Source organism: Electrona antarctica (genome assembly GCF_951216825.1).
Source record: "Electrona antarctica genome assembly, chromosome: 24".
NCBI lineage: Eukaryota > Metazoa > Chordata > Actinopteri > Myctophiformes > Myctophidae > Electrona > Electrona antarctica.
Genome location: NC_136803.1, coordinates 10835768 through 10853144, shown reverse-complemented (window position 1 = coordinate 10853144; position 17377 = coordinate 10835768). Strand labels below are relative to the sequence as shown.

General features: G+C 41.9%; 2 long non-coding RNA genes across 2 annotated transcripts; one reads left to right on the top strand and one right to left on the bottom strand.

Annotated features, from left to right (window-relative positions):
• Nucleotides 1-4037: 4037 nt before the first annotated feature.
• LOC306917462 lies at nt 4038-5083 on the bottom strand. Its single transcript, XR_013789189.1, has 3 exons — nt 5016-5083; nt 4501-4551; nt 4038-4088 (listed from the first exon to the last, which is right to left on the bottom strand). It is a non-coding gene; the product is annotated as an uncharacterized lncRNA (long non-coding RNA).
• An 823-nt stretch (nt 5084-5906) lies between these two features.
• On the top strand, nt 5907-9455 carry LOC306917035. Its single transcript, XR_013789094.1, has 3 exons — nt 5907-6015; nt 7526-7579; nt 9005-9455. It is a non-coding gene; the product is annotated as an uncharacterized lncRNA (long non-coding RNA).
• Nucleotides 9456-17377: the final 7922 nt, after the last annotated feature.

The following is a 17377-nucleotide window of genomic DNA, read 5'->3' as shown; positions in this document are numbered from 1 at the left end:
GTGTTAAAAGTTGTCCTTGGCAGACGGCAGTGAATGAGTTAAATTAATATAGCAACAACTTCAGTTCAACCACTTTAACCTCTACATCAGATATTTGAATATATCAGATCTACAAGCTCTGCATGTGAGTTTGTAAAACAGGCTATTGTCACAACATCTTGAAGATGAAAATGAGAAGAAAAAAAACGAAAGAAGATGAAATCTGGTGTCGACTCAGACTCTGTTTATTGCCACGAAGTCGAATAGTCAGTTATGATGTGTCAGTTGTACATAATGAGATGAATAGTCAGTTATGTTGTGTCAGACTCAGTTGTACATACTGTATGAGATGAATAGTCAGTTATGTTGTCAGTTGTAGGCTACATATGAGATGAATATCTTTTTGGGGGGCAGTCCAGACCCCTTTGGGTTCCTGCCAACGTGACCTCCTGAACAACTAGTTGAACAGCCCTGAAGTAGTGGTTTCTGTTTGACTATGACATGACTTTGATTGAAAGGTTTTTAATACAAGCCGTTCCAGTGGCATCTAAATGTAAGGTTGTAAGATGCTCATCGGTGGATGGCGAGGATGAAGGGGTACTTGTAAATATTTCTCCCCTCCAAGTGGTCCCTGCGTGGGCCAAAACATGTTTTAGAACCTTTTATTGTATATAAACCTTTATACTGAACCACTGAAACCCTGTTGACTTTGCTGACTGGGGTCCCACAGGGTTCCGTACTCGGCACCCCTCCTTTTTTTTCTGCTGTGACCGTGTTGATTGGTCGACTAGACTTCATGTCGTTTACTCTCATGGTGGACTTTGTAAATCACTCTGGATTCAAACATCTGCTAAATGTCTGCATTCATTCTTTAATGACATTCAGATCATTCATTGTTCATCTGTTGAATCATTGGCAGTCATTCCATTGTTTTCTTTTCTTTTGTTTTCTTTTCATTTGAATATTAATTCCATATTATTCTCATTATTCAGACTAGAAGCTCGACGGCCTGCGGCCGGTCTCGCTCTAGCGCCACGGAGGGAAACAAGTGTAACACAGAAACATGTGACCTGTAGAAAGATGTTACCATAGGTGTAACACAGAAACCTGTGGCCTGTAGAAAGATGTTACCATAGGTGTAACACAGAAACCTGTGGCCGGTAGAATGATGTTACCATAGGTGTAACACAGAAACATGTGACCTGTATAACGATGTTACCATAGGTGTAACACAGAAACCTGTGACCTGTAGAACGATGTTACCATAGGTGTAACACAGAAACATGTGACCTGTAGAACGATGTTACCATAGGTGTAACACAGAAACCTGTGACCTGTAGAACGATGTTACCATAGGTGTAGCACAGAAACCTGTGGCCTGTAGAATGATGTTACCGTCGTTGCGCGCCGCTGTTTGATGACGTTGCGTAGATTAGTGGTCCTAATGAGCAAAATGAGGTGGCTGAAATGTGCCTGAATTATGTTGTTTTATATTAACTGTACAATATGTGAAGACATTGAGGGATAATTAGCCTAGACCCAAGGCAGAATCTGTGTTAGTGTGGAGGCAAGTGGAGTGCTGGTAAGCTCAGCCCTAGCAACCAGACACCACCCCCTAGCAACCAGACTCCACCCCCTAGCAACCAGACACAACCCCACCCCCTAGCAACCAGACACCAGGTGATTCCTCTTGTGATTCTGGTAGTGGGATAATTCTGATGTTGTTGTCTGATCATTCATATTCAGAATTCAGATGTTATTGTGTGATCATTAATATTCATTATTCTGATGATCACATTTTGTAAAAGTGTTTAATTGTTCAATAAACTGATTCTTGAACGTCTGATATTGTTCTTTATTAATATTCATAGTGTTGTCATGACAATATAGGTGACCAAACTTGACACACAGTAAGTCATTGGATCTTTTTAATTACTTTAGTATTTTTCATGTCATATGAAAGCAGGGACTTGACATATTGGTTGTTCAGTTTGACCCACCAGTTTAGGAGATATGGCTTATAGAGTAATGTCTTGCAGAGAAAAAGCGAGTTGAGAAAACAGGCTTGAAAGGTTCACTTCTGTGGACTCTTAACATTACACCTAGTTACATGTTTAAGCATTTATTTCATATTTACATGTCTTCTGTTGTCTCTAACATTACACCTAGCTACATGTTTAAGCATTTATTTCATATTTACATGTCTTCTGTGGACTCTAACATTACACCTAGCTACATGTTTAAGCATTTATTTCATATTTACATGTCGATTTCAGCTCTGCCATTTATTTCATACATGCTCTAGTATGTGAAGAGTCTGCCTGTGCTATTAACTCTTGCCTATTAGAGATAGGGTGAGAAGTTCATCTCCCTTAGAGATAGGGTGAGAAGTTCAGTCACACGAGAGAGACTCGGAGTAGAGTCGCTGCTCCTTCGCCTGGTGATGTTGGAGGAAACACATCGACTCACTGGCCTTGGAACGTCTCGGGATCCCCCAGGAGGAAGTTACTACAGTTTGCTGTGGAGAGGGAAGTCTGGAGCTCTCTGGTGGAGCTGTTGCCCCCGTGACCAGACTACGGATAAGCGGTTGAAGATGGATGGATGGTGAAACAGTGAGACTTGGGTCAGTAACGTCTCTTCAGTAAACATGGTTTATTAGAAGAGGTTACTACAGGTCAAAGGTGAAAGGTTACTTGAGTAAAAGTACAAAAGTATTGGTATCAAAATGTACTTAAAGTACCAAATACACTCAGTATTCAGAACGTCCCATTTCACAAGTTTTCAAATGTTTAAAATATTTATAGGTGTCGTTGCATGTTGTTCCCACCAGAGGGCGCCCTACACTATATATATTGAGAAACTGCTTCCTGTTCTGTAAACTTCACTTCCTTCCAGGTCATTGATGGTTGCTGAGAGAACAAGCTGTTAACTAACTGGTATGAAAAAACACACATTTCCATCATTCATAACAGCTAATGAGCCATTATATTATTATTACATAATTTATAACAGCTAATGAGCCATTATATTATTATTACATCATTTATAACAGCTAATGAGCCATTATATTATTATTACATCATTCATAACAGCTAATGAGCCATTATATTATTATTATTATCTTATATTGGAGTCCAGACTGTGACCCTGAAGCAAAGAGAATTCAGTCAAGTTTAGTGTTGTTGTGAAACCACACTGGGCCCAAAGCCTGTTGCTAATGCCAACCATGTGTTGCTAATGCTAACCATGTCATAACATCTTACTTTATTTGCTTGTTTGAGTCCAGGGGCCCGTTTCACGAAACTTGGATTAGAGTTTTGATTGATTGATTGAAGAATTTATTAACAGTTTGCAGAATTACAGTACATTTCAAGCACAAACTCAATACAAAGGCTGTTAACTGTGAGTGGACGACCCAATTAAGCATTACACTTGTTTCCAATAGGGTCCACCATGTTCAAATCATCAAAACATTTAGAGACGTACAAAATAGACACTTCTATAGACAGAACAGGAATTCATCATAAAGGAGGTAAAAAGGGAAAAGAAACATATACAGTGAGGGGAAAAAAGGGGTGGGCGGTGGGGGGGATTCACGTTCAGCTCCGTTCATTTGTTTGTTTTCCTTGGAGGAGCTGCGTTGGGTCCCCAAGTCGGCTCCGTGGCCGTACCTTGAGTTGGCTGTGTGGCCGTGACCGTCTCTTGTGTTGTCCTTGCGTTGGGTCCCCAAGTTGGCTCAGTGGCCATACCTTGAGTTGGCTGTGTGGCCGCGACCGTCTCTAGTGTTGTCCTTGCGTTCGTGTTTGAGGGATTCCGATTTTACAGGGGCCAGTTTCGAATTGCAGCCGTCCGTAGGTGCCCTTTGAGAGCGGTTTTGAAAGAGTCAAGGGATTCGCATGTCTTAATGACAGTTGGTAGGGCGAAATTGTAGAGATTAGAGATTAAACCGGGATCTAACAGATATCCTGTTTTAATATATCCTGGATCAGCGATTAACCGGTTTCATGAAAGCTGGTTAATCTTGCCAGATTAAGTTTGCCAGTTTACCTGGATATGTTGAGGCTTGATTCAGTTTCATGAAAGCAATGCCACATTAGTTACCATGGAAACTAATGCTGTGGACTTAGCCTGCTCTGGACCAGGCTAACAGCAGGTTTAACCTAATGCTGTGGACTTGGCCTGCTCCGGACCAGGCTAACAGCCAGGTTTAACCTAATGCTGTGGACTTAACCTGCTCCGGACCAGGCTAACAGCCAGGTTTAACCTAATGCTGTGGACTTAGCCTGCTCCGGACCAGGCTAACAGCAGGTTTAACCTAATGCTGTGGACTTAGCCTGCTCCGGACCAGGCTAACAGAAGGTTTAACCTAATGCTGTGGACTTAGACTGCTCTGGACCAGGCTAACAGCCAGGTTTAACCTAATGCTGTGGATTTAGCCTGCCCCGGACCAGGCTAACAGCAGGTTTAACCTAATGCTGTGGACTTAACCTGCTCCGGACCAGGCTAACAGCCAGGTTTAACCTAATGCTGTGGACTTAGCCTGCTCCGGACCAGGCTAACAGCAGGTTTAACCTAATGCTGTGGACTTAGCCTGCTCCGGACCAGGCTAACAGAAGGTTTAACCTAATGCTGTGGACTTAACCTGCTCTGGACCAGGCTAACAGCCAGGTTTAACCTAATGCTGTGGACTTAACCTGCTCCGGACCAGGCTAACAGCCAGGTTTAACCTAATGCTGTGGACTTAGCCTGCTCCGGACCAGGCTAACAGCAGGTTTAACCTAATGCTGTGGACTTAGCCTGCTCTGGACCAGGCTAACAGAAGGTTTAACCTAATGCTGTGGACTTAGCCTGCTCTGGACCAGGCTAAGTCCACAGCATTAGGTTAAACCTGGCTGTTAGCCTGCTCTGGACCAGGCTAACAGCAGGTTTAACCTAATGCTGTGGACTTAGCCTGCTCCGGACCAGGCTAACAGCCAGGTTTAACCTAATGGTGTGGACTTAGCCTGCTCCGGACCAGGCTAACAGCCAGGTTTAACCTAATCCTGATGTCTTTACTGTTCATTAAGCAGTCAATCTGATCACAAACCAATGATGTTTGCTACACTTATTCAATTATTATGGGTTTATGTTGCCTTGTTTTAATCGGTCTGCATTAAAGGACTAATTTAAGCACTATATACAAAATCAAAGAACCAAAATATATAGGCTGCACAACCTCATCATGACAGCTTGTGAGCTTGTAGATCAGCTGCTTTTGGTGAATGTTCCCACAGAATAGGTTTGCTATGGTGCAAGTGGTAAAGAAGAATTATTATATTATATTATACTTTATTTTATTAGTGTGTTCCAATGCTTAATAATATAAATCCATAACTGTCTTTGTTGATGGGGGCGGGCTGAATCATGACATTTGCCATTTTATTTCTCTGATATGTTCACATCTCTCTCTCCTTTCTCTTGCTGTGTTGCCAGTTTTACAAGAGAAACAAGTGGCCAGGTCTATGAAAACAAGTGCAAATGAAAATAGCTGATCTACAAGCTCACAGCGACACATTGTGAGGTTGTACATCTGTTATTTAAAAACACATTGAGAATAAATCAAAAATATTTTGAATATTTTTTAAACATTTTAATAAAAAAGGCACAATCTTTTCCGATAGATGTCTGTGGACAATTACATATTCATCTGGGGTTCCTTGACGTGAAGAAATGTGGGAACCACTGGTTTAAACAACATTAGGAAGCAAGCCCAAATTAGCAACTACTGTACACTTTAGAATCAAGCCCAAAAAACATCAACCAGCAACTATCAATGATTTATTTACAAGCTACTTTACAGAAAAAACAAGTCAAAGGTTGCTTATAATAAGCAGACATGGCAACACTGCCTGAAGGAAGCAAAGAAGGAGCCCCAGTACCTTGGCTGGGAAAAAAGGTGGATATAATCGGAAACTGCTTCCTGTTCTGTAAACTGCACTTCCTTCCAGGTGATTTGATGCCTGGTGGCTGTCAGAACAAGCTGTGAACAACTAAGTGGTATGAAAAAAAGGCACAGACTTGTCATTTATTGTTGATTATTTCCATAATACATAAGAGCTGATGATCTCTTATTGGAGTCCAGACTGTGATCCTGAAGCAAAGATAATTCAGTCAAGTTTAATGTTGTGAATCCACACTAGGCCCAAAGCCTGTTGCTAATGCTAACCATGTCATAACATACTTCATTTGCTTGTTTGAGTCCAGATACTTGATAAAAACCATGCCAGAGAATATTGTCTTGGTGTTTTAATCATACTTTAGTGCAACACTGTAACATTGTAGTGATGTTTATGAAGAAGTTTGATGCTAACCAAGATGCTAACTACTTAAGCATTTACATACTTTGTTTTTGTGATTCTGCCTCTATTTTACTATCTTACATGCCTATGTTTTGAGATTTTGCCTTGTTTATTGCTTTATTGTTGATTGCTTGTTCTGTGTTCTGTTCAGCACCTTGTGACTTTGCTTTACAAATAAAATGTACTTACTTACTTAAGCTAGCTAGCCTTGGTTACTGAGGCAGTGAGGCAACAGCATGGCAACACATTAAAGGGTCATTCTGCTTATTTTGTTGACATGAACAACACTTGTTTGAGTGTCTTAAAAGGATCCCTGGCTAATAAGACAAATATGCCTTAAAACATTATTCTTGCCCTGCTCTACAACTAAAATAAAAACACTTTCTTAAATAGAGAATCTTTCACTCAATCGCGGTCAAAACAGTAGTAGTGCAATATGTACGGATTTTGGGGTTTACTAGTCGTGTGTGTTATTTGAACGTGTTTGGGTGAGATCGGGTTGGAGGCACTACACTGTCTCTATGTGATCCTATAGTTTACTGTCTATGTGGTCCTATAGTTTACTGTCTCTGTGATCCTATAGTTTACTGTCTCTATGTGATCCTATAGTTTACTGTCTATGTGATCCTATAGTTTACTGTCTATGTGATCCTATAGTTTACTGTCTCTATGTGGTCCTATAGTTTACTGTCTCTATGTGATCCTATAGTTTACTGTCTATGTGATCCTATAGTTTACTGTCTCTATGTGGTCCTATAGTTTACTGTCTCTATGGTCCTATAGTTTACTGAGGCACTACACTGTCCCTATGTGGTCCTCCATTGCTCTGGTTTGTTAGTTTAAGTGGTGTTTAATATACTGCTCAATATACCACAGTAACTTTGGGTCCTGGACCCCCCTGTTGACCTCTGGGGGGTCCAGACCAACAGGAACGCACCTGCCGCCCTGCGTCCGAAACGGTACTGTACTGGCACACCCGAAATCACCATATATACAGTTAATATGTGCGTGTGTTTGTGTGTGTGTTAGGTTGCGCACAGGTGGTGAAAAACAACCATGCTGTTTCCGTGCTCAGACGCACCCAGCCACCCACCCACCCACCCAGTCAGCCAGCCACCACCCACACACATTATCATAGTCACTTAAGGAAGTGGTTACACCACTTAAAAACTCAACAGTTTTTCTCTCTCCACTACTCTGCCACTCAGGTTGTCTTCTCACCACCTCAAGCTATACCCAGACTGAGCTTCTCTTCTTTCCTGGTAAGTCGTGGATCTCTTGGCAAACGATGTATTGTACGTTTGGAAACATTAAAGTTCATAGACTTGGCTGGCAAATGATTTACGTATTAGTGCTCTAAACAAACATTAAAAGGTCCATAGACTTGGCTGCCACATGTGATATGACTAATCTTCAAAAGACATGCATTGGGGATGAATGACATGATGAATGGATTATGTTAAAAATCTAATTTAGATATCTTGCTACTTGAACATTCATTGTTCATTGGTTATCTGGCATTTCAATGTACTGATACAATTGTGTCGCAGATCAAACTTCTGCATAGATTTCATAGATTCCACAGACTTGTTTGAAAGTTGTGTTGGATTTATTTTAATGTGTATTTTCTAAATGTTTAAGAGGTCATTAATATGTCCGTACACAAATGTGTCCATGGCAAGACTTGGTCTTCTGTTTTACACACCATTATAATGTTAGGCCGATGTTGTTATTGGTTTACCTGTGATCCTAGTTAAAGAGACAATACTACTACCACTAGTTTTTCAACCGGGCCACACAGCCACACAGCTCATTATTCTACTGTTGAAATGAATGGATTATAAATATAACTGTGTGCTTCGCTTTGTGTTTGACCTCAGTGGAAAACACCAGACCCTGCCTGAGGGTAATAATTTAACCATATATATATACTGTAAATTACCAAAGTCCTGAAGGTGCCATACAGCTGAGTTCTAACCACATAGCAGTGGACAGAGTCTACAGCTGGCATAATGTAATTGTGAACCACATAGCAGTGGACAGAGTCTATAGCTGGCATAATGTAGTTGTGAACCACATAGCAGTGGACAGAGTCTACAGCTGGCATAATGTAGTTGTGTCGAGGCCGGGCACAGGACTCCTCCAATAGTTATGGAATAATCACTAAGAAAATGAGCTATTGCAGACCTAGTTTTGCTCCAATGTTCTGTCCGTGTCACTGACAGAGTCACTGTGCCGTGTAGTACCAAGGTACCGCACCAAGTTGTCATACAGTGGAAGTTTTACTCATAGTGCTGGCGGCGCCACAGTCATCGACTTATCGTGTCATACAGTGGAAGTTCTACTCATAGTGCTGGCGGCAGCTGGAAGAAGGTGTCATACAGCTGAGTTCTACTCAAAGTTCTGGAGGTCCTGAAGGACTTCACGACATAGTGACTCTGTCAGTGACACGGGAGAGAACATTAAGCCAAACTATGGCTGCAATAGCTCATTTTCTTAGTGATTATTTCATAACTATTGGATTAGTCGACAGGGAGACCTAGACACAACTGCATTATGCCTAAGTCCACTGCTATGTTTTTTTTCCACAATTACAGTATTCCAGCTAGGGATGTTAATTGTTATGTCTATGTACTAAATCTTTTGCTTTTATTTTATTTTTTCTGGGTTGCCTGATGCATCATGAGGACACCTCTACACCAGCAGTGGATCGAGAAGAGTACCTGAAGGGCTTTACCCAAATTATGTTTATTTACCCAAATTATGTACAGTGTCTCGCTGTTGCAAACATAGTGGATTTATACCAAAAAGCATGTTTTTGCAATAGGCGCCCCCCTACGGATGGAATTGCTTAAACCACCATGTGAATGAAATTTGGGGTGGACTTTGGAAGCTGCTGAACGATATACGGACTATTCTGCGTGTGGTGTGTTTTAATCGGATAGGTCATACGGAATGCAGGGAAAGTTATTTTTTTTTTTTAAATCATGAAGGATACTACACTGATGGTAGATCTTGTGATATGCTAGCCTATCCCTGGAATAAAAGTTATGTGTTGAGATAAGCTATGCATACAAAAATGTAAAAACATGTCACCCAGGTATAAGGATACACTTTAAGTACTATTTAACTGTTTTTGCTGAACTGTAAATCTGTATAAAAAAAATACAAAAACCCTGTCTACTTGATGACTGTGACACACATATTTCTAACTTACGAAGAAACTCACTTTCTATGAGAGAAACTTCCTATGAAACACACATATTTCTAACTTACTATGAAACTCACTTTCTATGAAACACATTTCTAACTTACTATGAAACTCACTTTCTAAGAGAAATTCCTATGAAACACCTTACTATGAAACTCACTTTCTATGAAACAATGTTAGTGTCTTCTCTAGTGTTGTCTCTAGTTTCTTTCTTCTCTAGTTTCTTTCTTCTCTCTCTAGTTCTTTCTTTCTTCTCTCTCTAGTGTCTTTCCTCTCTCTCCTCTCTCTAGTTCTTTCTTCTCTAGTGTCGTCTCTAGTTTCTTTCTTCTCTCTCTAGTGTCTTTCTTCTTTCTAGTTCTTTCTTCTCTAGTTTCTTTCTTCTCTCTCTAGTGTCTTTCCTCTCTCTACTCTCTCTAGTTTCTTTCTTCTCTCTCTAGTGTCTTTCTTCTTTCTAGTGTCTTTCCTCTCCTCTCTCTAGTTGTGTCGTCTCTAGTTTCTTTCTTCTCTCTCTAGTTCTTTCTTCTCTCTCTCTAGTGTCTCTCTAGTTCTTTCTTTCTTCTCTCTCTAGTGTCTTTCCTCTCTCTCCTCTCTCTAGTTCTTTCTTCTCTAGTGTCGTCTCTAGTTTCTTTCTTCTCTCTCTAGTGTCTTTCTTCTTTCTAGTTCTTTCTTCTCTAGTTTCTTTCTTCTCTCTCTAGTGTCTTTCCTCTCTCTACTCTCTCTAGTTTCTTTCTTCTCTCTCTAGTGTCTTTCTTCTTTCTAGTGTCTTTCCTCTCCTCTCTCTAGTTGTGTCGTCTCTAGTTTCTTTCTTCTCTCTCTAGTTCTTTCTTCTCTCTCTCTAGTGTCTTTCTTCTCTCTCTAGTGTCTTTCTTTCTTCTCTCTCGCCACATCCCTCTCTCTCTCTCTCTCTCTCTCTCTCTCCACACCCCCTTCCTCTCTCTCATTTCCTCTCTCTAGCCACACCCACTTCCTCTCTCTCACTTCCTGTCTCTAGCCACACCCCTTCCTCTCTCTCACTTCCTTTCTCTCGCCACACCCCTTCCTCTCTCTCTAGCCACACCCCTTTCTCTCTCTCTAGCCACACCCCTCTCTCTCTCTCATTTCCTTTCTCTAGCCACACCCCCTTCCTCTCTCTCACTTCCTCTCTATCCACACCCACTTCCTCTCTCTCACTTCCTGTCTCTAGCCACACCCCCTTCCTCTCTCGCCACACCCCTTCCTCTCTCTCTCTCTCGCCACACCCCTTTCTCTCTCTCTCTCTCTAGCCACACCCCTCTCTCTCTCACGCCACACCCACCTCTCTCGCCACACCCCCCCTCTCTCTCTCTCTCTCTCATTTCCTTTCTCTAGCCACACCCCCTTCCTCTCTCTCACTTCCTCTCTGTAGTCACACCCCTTCCTCTCTATCCACACCCAATTCCTCTCTCACTTCCTCTCTCTCACTTCCTTTCTCTAGTCACACCACTTCCTGTCTCTAGCCACACCCCCTTCCTCTCTCTAGTCACACCCCCTTCCTCTCTCTCACTTCCTCTCTCTCATTTCCTTTCTCTAGCCACACCCCCTTCCTCTCTCTCATTTCCTTTCTCTAGCCACACCCCCTCTCTCTCTCTCTCTCTCTCTCCTTGTATTAAGATTTCAGCCAGATCTGGATTTTATTTTCATAACCACCTCGTTTTATTGTCCTAGACCACCAGGGGGCAACACCGCCCACTCCCATACATGGTCCCGGGCCCATACATGGTCCATGACTTATCAACCGGTAGGAGAACTCGCAGCCAGCTCGCAGGTAGAGTCTTTCCGCATCGCTGGTAGGGTCTCTATCCATTGCGCCACCACAGCCTTCTCCTGACTGAGTGAGATTTCCGGGCGCTTATATCTTCTTCTTTCTTCAAAGTAAAGTTTCAGAGCAAAGAGCAGAGCGGGATTTGAACCCACAACGTCTGGATCATGTGTTCAGCCATTTAACACACTGAGCTACCGGGCTCTCTGTGTTCTGTCATGGTTTCTCCTCTGTATTATCTGACTAACATCCATGATAACACTTAAAAGCATCAAAGACACATGAGATGGAACAGCAAACGCTGTTAAGATGCTCTGTATATGATCCCAAGGCCCCATTTGAAGTGACAACCAGAAGAACAACCTAAAACAGAAGCAAAACTATGAGGAATCTCAGAGAGCTGAATCAAAGGGAGCTCTGTGGCTCCCAGTGTTAAGACAATGTCTATGTGAGCCAGAGGTTGTGAGTTCAAACCCAGCTGAGCTCATTCTTCTTTCACGCTGGAGCATGTTTTGGAGAAGAACACTGGAAAAAGATGCAAAGCAGAGGAGGAGCATGGTGGCTCTCTGGGTTAAACTGCTGTGTATGTGAGCCACAGGTCATGGGTTCAAGTCCAGCTCATGTCTTTCTGCCCAACACATGTTTTAAAGAGTGACACCCAAAGAACACCCTAAAAGTGTGGATGATTAGAGAGAACTTGGTGGCTCCCTCTGTTAAGACACTGTGTACATGATCCTCAGGTTGTGGGTTCAAACCCAGACAAGGCTCTTCTATCTGAATCATAGATGGGGGTCTGTGGCCAAATACCTATTATTCATTTGGGTGTCCTTGACATGAAGATGTTTGAGAATCATTGTGTTGATGAGAAGAGGCAGCTGAATGGGTAGAGAGGCTGCCTGGAAAGCAGAAGGTCCTGGGTTCGAATCCCGGTCCTGACAATGTGTCAAGGCCTTAACTACTCTTCTGTGGGAATCAAATAGATTAATGCAAGGATGCTTGTTTGCTTAAACATGTGTAGTAACTGGTACCAATAGCCTAACAACTTATAGACTTGTTTGCACTCATTTCCCCTAAATGAGTGCAATTTAGGCTAATCCTGCCATATATAAACATCTATTCCATACACTCGTGCAAAGATTACATGGCTATAGTAATAATACATCACTAAATAATTTACGTCTATATCGACAAGATCTATAGTATATGTATAGTAATAATACATCACTATAGGGGCGACTGTGGCTCAAGAGGTAGAGCAGGGGGCCCCATGCTATCTAAGTCTACATAAAGTGAAGGTGGGGGCCACATGCTATAACATGCTATCTAAGTCTACATAAAGTGAAGGTGGGGGCCACATGCTATAACATGCTATCTAAGTATACATAAAGTGAAGGTGGGGGCCACATGCTATAAAATGCTATCTAAGTCTACATAAAGTGAAGGTGGGGGCCACATGCTATAACATGCTATCTAAGGTGGCTTTTAGACGAGGATGGTGTTCATAAGAAACGGAAAAATAAAGTATCGTTTGCTGGGGTCCTTTTAGACGAGAAGGGTGTTCTCAGGAGGTGAAAACGCATCAAAGTGAAACCACCTCCCAGAGTGGAAATCTTTGAGAACGCCGTTTTATCCCTTCTCCGTGTAAACAGGCAAAACGGTGAATCCGCAAAACGTATGACATCATGGCTCACGTTGACTCGCAGCGCATATATTATTACATTGATGCATAATTATGATATAATGGAGTTCCTGAACAAGCCTCCCTCCTCGCCTACAAAGCGCTGCTCATCAGCGATGGTGAATGTAAAACCATGATGTAAATAAAATGCCTTAATTGTGATAGGTGGCAGCCGCGGCAGCAGCGTTTATGTAGCATAATGTATTATAAAATATATAACCATCCCGTGGCGCGCTCTGCCTGCATGCTCTGGGCTGTCTGTCACCACCATCACCCTCCCTACTCCCCAGGTGATTAAACAAAAAGGAATCACCCTCCCCTATTAGCCTATTAATTAACATTTACCTCAGTATTATTTATTCCTAACTTTAATCTGGTAGCGTTTTTAATATGTGAGAAAATAAAGTGACCGCAAAAATCGCGAAAAACTGTCCGCTGTGAGCCTTGAACTCACGACCAATGGGGACAATGGTCTCATAGTCTAACACCTAACACAGCAAGCTATGTAAGTCATTGAAAAGTGGGGGTTGAAGTGTGTACTTGTAGTGTGTGTTGTAGTGTGATTGACACGGGGAACAATGAAACTGTTGCGTGAAGGGGGAGCTGGCTCTTCTTCTTGTACATAACGTGGGTGACTGGTCTATTTGGCAGCCCGTTACCGCCACCTAGCGATATTCTAGCGTTTTCATAAAGTGTGCGTTCTCGTGTAAAGGGTCAATAAAAACTGAGAACGCAACGGGACTTTGCCATTTTATCTGGAGACCATCGTCGTCTGAAAGGGGCCTAAGTCTACATAAAGTGAAGGTGGGGGCCACATGCTATAAAATGCTATCTAAGTCTACATAAAGTGAAGGTGGGGGCCACATGCTATAACATGCTATCTAAGTCTACATAAAGTGAAGGTGGGGGCCACATGCTATAAAATGCTATCTAAGTCTACATAAAGTGAAGGTGGGGGCCACATGCTATAACATGTATCTAAGTCTACATAAAGTGAAGGTGGGGGCCACATGCTATAAAATGCTATCTAAGTCTACATAAAGTGAAGGTGGGGGCCACATACTATAAAATGCTATCGCACGCACGCACGCACGCACGCACGCACGTTTTTTTCACAATTTCAGAGGATTTGAAAAAAGGTGAAAATCACGGAAAAGCGACAGGCTATAGTCCATGGTCTTGGACCGCATGCTATAGTGTGCCTTTTTTCACAATTTCGGAGGATTTGAAAAAGGTGAAAATCACGGAAAAGCGACAGGCTATAGTCCATGGTCTCGGACCGCATGCTATAGGGTGTCATTTTTCACGATTTCGGAGGATTTGAAAAAAGGTGAAAATCACGGAAAAACGAAAGGCTATAGTCCATGGTCTTGGACCGCATTGCTATAGGGTGACAATTGTTCACGATTTCAGAGGATTTTAAAAAAATGTGAAAATCACGGAAAAGCGACAGGCTATAGTCCATGGTCTCGGAACGCATGCTATAGTGTGCCTTTTTTCACGATTTCGGATGATTTGAAAGAAAGGTGAAAATCATGGATAAGCGACAGGCTATAGTCCATGGTCTCGGACCGCATGCTATAGGGTGCCATTTTTTCACGATTTCGGAGGATTTGAAAAAAAGGTGAAAATCATGGAAAAGCGACAGGCTATAGTCCATGGTCTTGGACCGCATGCTATAGTGTGCCTTTTTTTCACGATTTCGGAGGATTTAAAAAAAAGGTGAAAATCAAGGAAAAGCGACAGGCCTTGGACCGCATGCTATAGTGTGCCTTTTTTTTCACAATTTCAGAGGATTTGAAAAAAGGTGAAAATCACGGAAAAGCGACAGGCTATAGTCCATGGTCTCGGAACGCATGCTATAGGGTGTCATTTTTCACGATTTCGGAGGATTTGAAAAAAAGGTGAAAATCACAGAAAAACAAAAGGATATAGTCCATGGTCTTGGACCGCATTGCTATAGGGTGACAATTGTTCACGATTTCAGAGGATTTTAAAAAAAGGTGAAAATCACGGAAAAGCGACAGGCTATAGTCCATGGTCTTGGACCGCATGCTATAGTGTGCCTTTTTTCACGATTTCGGATGATTTGAAAGAAAGGTGAAAATCACAGCTAAGCGACAGGCTATAGTCCATGGTCTCGGACCGCATGCTATAGGGTGCCATTTTTTCACGATTTCGGAGGATTTGAAAAAAAGGTGAAAATCACAGAAAAGCGACAGGCTATAGTCCATGGTCTCGGAACGCATGCTATAGGGTGCCATTTTTCACGATTTCGGACGATTTGAAAAAAAGGTGAAAATCACGGAAAAACGAAAGGCTATAGTCCATGGTCTTGGACCGCATGCTATAGGGTGCATTTTTTTCACGATTTCAGAGGATTTGAAAAAAGGTGAAAATCACGGAAAAGCGACAGGCTATAGTCCATGGTCTCTTGGTCTAGGGGCAAACTTGGCCCATAATAGTTGGAAGGACGAAACTGATGTCACTTATGTAAAATTATTTAATAAATAGCTATTTACAGACTTGCTCATGACAGAATAAATAGATATATATGTAATGGCTCAGAATGAATGAAATATATATCTACAAAGGCTCAGAATATTGGGTATCAGAATATTTACAAAGGCTTTGCATATGTAAATATAGTTACTTACAAAAGACCAGAGTTCGGACATCTGACCCTAACAAGCATACAGGGACAAAAACTACAACTTACACCTACCAAACAGACGTCCTCTCTCACAGGCACAAACAAAGCAGAACAGAAACACAAACTAAGTGGCTTAACAGAGCATGGCATCGGCTGCAGGGAGAGCTGCGTTGCTACTCAAAGAGCTGTTGCCACAGACTGTGGTTATAAAGCCCACACTCCAGGAAGACAGCAAAGTCACGTGACCGCCTGGCCAATGGGGAGAGTCGGATGATCAGGCCTACGTCACACCCACAGGACAGTGGCCCACGACGGACATCTTCTGTGGAGGACAATTGCCAAACAGTAACATGTCCAAGGAAACTCATAATAAGCAGCCTATACTGATAAATATATATGGATACACTAGCATTAGCTCCATACATATTTATCACTACTAATCAAACATAATACCAAAAACAGCCAACGGCTGTTACAGACCGCATGCTATAGGATGCCATTTTTCACGATTACGGAGGATTTGAAAAAAAGGTGAAAATCACGGAAAAGTGACAGGCTATAGTCCATGGTCTCGGACCACATGCTTATAGGGTGCAGTATGTGTTTGGCCTCTGTCTGTAATTTAACTCGGAGAGTGTGCAAATGGAACCAAATGGACCCGTTGGTTCTATTTGTACACTCTCAGAGTTACATACCCATAAGGGTCCATTTGGTTCCTAACTATAATTTAGCTGGGGACCCCCTGGAACTCCCTCAACGACCGCTGGGGGTCCCCGGACCCCACTTTGGGAACCCATGTGCTAGAGCACCCCTGTGGATGGTAGCGCCTGAGGGTGGGGTGTATTACAGGCCGATATGCATGCAGGTTTTATTGTTACCATGTATGTTATGGACACTGACATTTACGGGTTTGATGTATCTTCTGCCTCTGCCTCCTCACTTCTGGTCGTGACCGCTCAAAGTATATATAGGGCTTAAGTGTTTAACACAATCAGCTCCGGGATTTCTTTCAAAACAGCTGCTTGGTAAGCACACTTTTGTATAACTAAAATGAGAGTAAATTAAATTAGTAAAGTGTGCTTAGCAGCTAACAGAATGCATAAGAATCAATTATCACTCATGTTTGTACGTTAATATTACTTTAACCTCAAAAGGTAGAAAAGTGCTTATCAAGAAAGATAATGCATAAAGAACGTATTATAGTGGTGCCTATTATCCTGTAGCGTCATTCAAAGTCAATCAAGTTATCTAAGAACAAAGACATTGAATAAAGCTAAATAGGGCGATTGGTAAGGCAAAGGGCCTTGTTCAAATTGAACTATGCACAAAGATTTATAGATTGGTCGGGGTGTGAAGAAGCTCCCGCCAGCGTGCTGGTGAGGGAGGACTAGCGATGGAGCTCGTTATTTTGTATTCATAACTAGCACCTTATCGAACTGTCTTATCGAGCCCCTTTTGAGCTTTTTCTATTATTTTGTGGAAAGACATGACGCGACAAATTCTGAACAGAACCAATATCATTACTGTAATAATTACGATAAACATATTTAACCAAAAACTATCACTTGCACTACTATTTACTACTAGGGGCTTCAAATACAGTACTTTTATTTAAATGTTTAGAATATACACACTTTGTAGTGTCCCTTTGTTGTTTAAGACAGCCTGTTTCGTATTGGCTTTGTTGATGTATTGAATGTGGGTGATATATATTGATGATGTATTGAATGTGGGTTATAAT